Below are 6,562 nucleotides of genomic sequence, written 5' to 3' on the forward strand. Positions count from 1 at the left end.
TTACTTTCCTTCTCTTTTACTGCGCAACTCGAGCTTTAAATGGTTAGAAAAATTTTTAGCAGATAAGTCTATTCTTCCGAGTAAGTTTAGTCCAATTTTGTTTTTTTTTGTGATAATTTTCAGGGCAGTTTACATACACCCAGTTCTTTTAAATTTCGACACGTTTATTTGTTATAAAAATGAATAAATTCTTAGTTTTTTTAAMCATTTCAAAAAATTTATATTTAACATTTAATATAGCATATCAAAATATTTTTTTGTTTACACAAATAAAAAAAGTTTGCATATACCAATAATTATTTACATATATAGTTCAAGAGGAATTAAAATAGTCGATGATCCAGTTGGCCTTATTTTGAAGAAATTCGATGAAGTGAAAAAATGGATAAGCATATGTATATGAACATTTTAAGAAAAAAAATTAAAGTTTAAGTGTGCTTAAATCAGCTGTTAATAGCAGCCACTTCTATTTACTACAGGATAACGACCCTAAACATACGTCTTATTTTGTACGTGAATCGTTGTTATGGAATTAAAAATAACGCCACAGGTCCCTAAATTACTAGACATTAATCCTTTTAAAAATATTTGGAACTTTGGAAAACCGTATTCGAAAACATCGAATCTTTTTGAAATAATGCCAAAAAACTGGATTATCAACTTGGTGGGTYAAAATATCCGGAAATAATACTAGAAATCGAGTGGGGAGCATACGTCGACGTCTAGGGACAATAATTATATAAATTTCAGCCTTAGCATTAAATGTTTTTATTTGGAATAAATATTAAATATGCATATTTTGAAAAGGTTAAAAAAAAAAAACTAAAAATGTAATCATTTTATAACAAATAAACGTGTTTATTAGAAGTAGGTGTAAGTGAACTTTATAGGTCACTGTATGTACTTAAGTATGTCTCAAATACAAAATGTGATTTTATCGTTCTTATTTTATTGAAGGATTATCTTTTGTAAAATTATAACGTAAATACATATATTATAAATTTTTTAAATTTACTTCTTCTGATCATTCAGTTTATATGTCAACAATATGCTATGGTTCGACATCGGCGGTTTTGAGAAATGAGTAGCTTCTTGGAGAAAAATCTACAAAGACTAGTGGATGCATATACAGAGAGACGGACAAGTGGAAATGGCTAATTCAATTCAGTTCGTCACACTGATCATTTTTATACAAATGTATATACTAGTTTATGGGGTCTCCGACGTTTCCTCCTGGGTTTTACAAACTTCGTGATAAATTTAATATACTCTGGGTGTAAAAATTTGTTAGTTTGTTAACCTGTGGGGGAAAGAGATATACCGATAAAATTTAACAACGATATATCAGGAAAAAATAGAACACAATTTGTTAATTACCGGAAAAAGGTTATCTACTAAAGAACCCACAGTAATCACAATCATTTGTCCTYAAGCTCAGAAAAMAGAAATTTGAGAATAAAATTCAAAGTTGAGATCATCATATTTCTGTAATACTTATATGTATCAAACAGATGTGCATTGGTCTTATCGAACCATTCTTTCTAGTAAATCTTTGATAGATGGTTGCAAATGCGGTTGAATTTCAAGTCGTTGATTGGATATCGGTCTCTATGATTACAACTTTTACGGTGACAGAGATTTATACTAAAGTTTTTCACGCATACGATCCCGGTGATAAGTAATTAGACTAATTAATTTATAGTCGGATTTATATCAATAATAGTGGATTTCTCGATATATTATGCTTAACCGATAACTGTTAATTAGTTACTGCATTTCATTAGGTCAATGAACACTAGTAGGAACTTCGTTTCCGGAATATCACGCCTAAGATAAAGAAAAATAGTGCCTGCGGACTATAAGAGTGTTATCAAGACTCCTGGCCAACCGAACAAATTCATTCAATCTTATAATTAAAATTCAGATAAAGTTGTTTTTACACCAAAAAGCACCTTAAGTATGAATAATAATATCAATTTCTTTGTACACAATTTATTATCTTTAAATATTTATTTTGTGTGTGTTTAATTTGCCTTGATGCGAATGCGAAGACGCTCAAATATGCCACACATGTATACTCTGTGATAAGATTAAAAGTGGCACTGCGGTGAGCGCGTAATTTCAGATTAATGCCAAGCGGCGACTCGAGACTTGTTTGRCTTATCAATGGACAATGGGATGCGCTTATCACTTACCGATCTTTTAATTAAGAAATAATTTTTTACGCTGCTGTGAAGACGGGGTTCTGCCTTTGCTCCCATACATATGCACATATAGTAACATATATGTACATGTGATGTGATATAGCTTGTGTATACAATAAGAACATAATAGTTATGTATGCATATTTTTTGTTAACACTATATATGATGACTATAGACATGAATTATTGTTTTTGGTTTTTGTTCTAATTTTTATTGCTTATTTGCGTTTCAAGGCGACGTTAYGAATGATTTTCCAATTGACTGGGTTCAATATTTTCAGTGCGTTGGAATAACCCTTGGCATAATTTATTAATTTTTGATGACTTGTTTGTTGTTGTTATTGAAGTTGTTTATTTATTAAGCAATATTTTCTAAAATCTGTTTTGAAGCGCGTACTATTTATGAAGCCGATTGCTGCAAATATTTAATCAATTACATTTAACCATATTACTTCATATGTATATACACATTTTATATACATAAACATCACACACACACACACATCTGGTAATGTATCTGGTAATTAACTAAGAAACTCTTTGCAAATTAATATTGAAACAATTTTTTTTGCACAAACACACACCTATGTACATATATACATACATGCATTAGTATATAGTAAATAACATGATAATTGTTGATTCTCCACCGAATCCGCTAGATTTCGCGTTCTTTATGGCTTCTGCGCGCTGACCGATGCAATATTTACATAATTCTTTCACTTTTCACTCTGCACTTAGCCCAGATGCACATACATACATACGAGTCTGTGTATTTTATTTTAAATTTTAACTGTGTTTTGTTATTTATCAATAAATGCAAGAAATACTGCTTCGGAGCAAACACAAAAATCACCACAACCGTTTAGCTGTCCGACAACAATTTGAAAGACAACGTCTATCGTCAACGTTCCCCGTCGACTGGCATCTGAGCGCGCCAGCCACACTCGGCGAGTCACAAGCGAAGGTAAACTGCCGCGAGTGGCCGGCGTCGGCGTAGTGTCTTCTTCATGCAGTCGCTGGCGTCGCCGACGTCAATATTCGTGCGCGGCGTATCGGTTTTAGGCGCTCAGATGGCTGCATGATATACATACATATGTACATAGTATATGTATGTATGCGAGTGTAAGCCGGTGTGTTTGTGTGCATATGTTTGCATAGGTATACTCGTACATTTATTTTAAAAAACAGATTTTTATTTACACACGTATGTATGTATACTTTATAAAAATAAATACATATGTATTGGTTTTGTTATTGTTATTGCCGGCTGTTTTCTGTCGTTTGCTGCTATGTTGGTTGCTTAGCCATAAGCATGCTTGGAATTTTAAAATCAACACCAATTTGAAAATAGCTAAAAGCGTCGCTTTGAGACACAAAACCACTGAATAAAACACCGATTCTTTACAGTGGTATTCCCGACATTTTTACGCTTACAAATACATGCATAACAAACTTAATAGCCTACATGCGCATATACTATATGTAAAGACATATACATGCATATGTATATTTTTGTATGCATATTTCAAACGCCTAAAAACATTTGAACATTTGATACACATTTTATCGGCTACGGTGAATTGATTTACTAACTTTGCCAAGTCGCATAAATTAATTAAATTTAATGGCACTCATTAAATGTTAATGTTTTTCTGCAACATGAATGTACATATCCATATAAGTATGTATATAAATATATATACTAACTAATAGGAATGATATTTAAAACGCAGTAGTTCTTTTCGCATCTATGAAGGGATTAAGTCCAGTTGCAGGTGACAAAAATCGCGTTCTTGTGGGATTTTTTTTGTTTGATGAGGTATATCTTATAATTGGTATAATAGTTTTGTTCACCTAACATTTGTTCGCATCACCACAAAATAATCGAGTTAGTTACATATATACATACATATGTATGTACGTATATAAATGATGCGGTTGGGGAGGAATTAAAATCTGACTGTAGGTTGTTCGTCCGTCTGTGCAAGTGATAACTTGAGTAAAAGTTTAGATATATTTTCCCGCTCTTTTGTCGTTACTTCTTAATAAGGTTTGTCYTTTCATCATGAAAAGATATACTATACGATACAACAACGAGTYAAAATTATTAAAATTTACTACCGAAATACAGAGTCAGCGGAGTTAAGACTTTTTTAAATAAGACAAAAATGGTTCGGGATATCAATGAAATTCTTTATTCCTGTGTAAGTACATTTAATACTTCATGAGTCACTATATGCAAAAGTGGTTCGATATCTTTGATTCCGACATATTGGCAGCTTCTGTAGGTAAAAAGAAAGGGTTCGGGATATCAATGAAATTCTTTATTCCTGTGTAAGTACATTTAATACTTCATGAGTCACTATATGCAAAAGTGGTTCGATGTCTTTGATTCCGATATACTAGCAGCTTCTGTAGGTAAAAAGAACGTGCCCAAAAKTTCAGATAGATATCTCAATCACTGGAGGACTACTTTGGTTATACACAGACATACGGACATGACTAACTCGACTCAGCTTTTATTTTGTAGGGCCTAACGTTTGCTCTTAGCTACTCAACCCTGGTTGGGGTATAAAAATGTGCCAGAKAATATAGCTTGGGATGAAGTTAAAAAGTTAATGTTTTTTCCTATTTTTATTAACTTATTAAAACAAATAAGAAAAGACCAACCGATTATTTCATACTCTTACAACTTTCAAGGGTTAAAGCCGGCGTGTTACCCTCAGGTACATAAGGTTTGTTAATTATAAGGAAGAAATCCAGTGCCATATATAATGGCATTGACTGTGCTTTCACGCCAGAGATAATAAATTTTACACTTGAGATGGTATGAAAGGTCTTTAAAAGTGCCGGAGTCAAAGTCGGACAAAGATAGTGCCAAAGCAGATACATGGCAGTCCAAGTTGCCAGAGTATAAAATGCCCGGTTACTCCGACCATTCCCCCATTTTAATCTTGCTACAAACATAAAATGTGCGTTCCAGCAACAGAACAAATGATTTTTTCAGCAAAATCAATTTATTTTATTCAAAACTAGCTGACCTCGCAGCCGTTGTCCTGCGTGAAATTATGTGTTTTGAAATGAAAAGAAAGTGGAATTTATCATTTGACTTTTTTTTTCAATGTAACACAGCAGGATAAACAACATTTTTTGGTTTCTGTTCCGGTGTACTGAAAAGATGGTTTTCCAAYTCGTGAGCACGCCACGTACATATATCTGGCCGTGTGAAAAAAATTTCATTTCCAAATTTATGCCACACACTAAGAGACTATCCTTGTGTCCTGTTAATTGTCATCTCAAATGAATTGTTCACTGAAAACGGAATACGTATGAACTGAAATGAGAAACCGTTGGAACTAAAAGGAATTCGTAGAATCAAACATTCTACCCCCCTGTATTCGAAAGGTGCGTCACAATTAGTCGGGTTCCATTCCACAGTTTCGGCGCATGCAGATTGCGAAACATAATAACGATAGATCCAACTTTGAGACGCAAATGATGCCGTGGCATACCAAGCCTCTTCAAAGAATTTAGAWATTCTACTGGATAATTCACGGCGTCATCTTCATTGTCAAGATGGTCGAWCGAGTTGTAGCGCAAGTGTCTCCCGGAATTTGATTTTGAATCTTAAAGCTTAAGTCGAGAACATCTTTATTTTTGTCACCTAACATTGCGCTTGCACTTAAGGAATAGTAGCTACGATAATTTGGCCAATGTCCGAACATTCGTGATGAGTTCATCTTTCGTGAATTGATAAACGGCGGATGGAATTGATATCAAACCACAGGAAGTATCAACCGAAATTGMCCCWTTTCCAATTTTTAGCGAAGGCGATGTAAAATGTTTTCGGCAATGTAATTTTTGTTCGTATCCCATAACTRAWGCGGATTTGATGGCTGATATGTCGAAATGATTATCGCGAAAAGTGTGCAAACTTCATTAGCATTCCAGTGATTAACATGTTGCAGCAATTGTAGTTGCTGGCTTACTTCTCCAAAACTTACACACATCGTACCATTCACAGTACGAAATGACTCAAATGAAGTTGAACCGCGTACATTAATCAATAGCAACCGAAGGTAGAAACAATCGTCGTATAATAAAGATATTAAAATGAAATTTGGCACAAAGGATCGCATTAGGGAGGGGCATATTTGGACGTAATTTTTTTGGGCGTGGCCCCGCCCGTACTAACTTTTTTGTCCATATCTCAAAAACCACTATAGCTATGTCAACCAAACTGTACACAGTCGTTTCTTTTAGGCATTTCCATATACAGTTCAGAAATGGAAGAAATCGGATAATAACCACGCCCACCTCCCATACAAAGGTTATGTTGAAAATCACTAAAAGTGC

At 33.9% G+C, this 6,562-nt stretch overlaps 1 protein-coding gene across 3 annotated transcripts in view; it reads right to left on the reverse strand.

Moving 5' to 3' along the window:
* Window positions 1–3,145, reverse strand: part of LOC108967352 (glycoprotein-N-acetylgalactosamine 3-beta-galactosyltransferase 1-like) — a 12,606-nt gene extending 9,461 nt beyond the window's left edge. The window contains exons 1-2 of one of the 3 annotated variants that reach the window (XM_018930702.1): window positions 2,808–3,145; window positions 2,196–2,618 (exon numbers count right to left, since the gene is read on the reverse strand). The gene's annotated coding sequence lies outside the window, so the exon portion shown is untranslated. Of the gene's footprint in view, window positions 1–2,195; window positions 2,638–2,807 lie in introns of those variants that run through there. The other 2 variants (XM_018930704.1, XM_018930703.1) reach the window with 2 other exon arrangements.
* Between the last annotated feature and the right edge of the window lie 3,417 nt (window positions 3,146–6,562).

This window comes from Bactrocera latifrons, unplaced genomic scaffold (genome assembly GCF_001853355.1).
Source record: "Bactrocera latifrons isolate USDA-ARS-PBARC rearing strain unplaced genomic scaffold, ASM185335v1 scaffold_183, whole genome shotgun sequence".
Classification (NCBI taxonomy): domain Eukaryota; kingdom Metazoa; phylum Arthropoda; class Insecta; order Diptera; family Tephritidae; genus Bactrocera; species Bactrocera latifrons.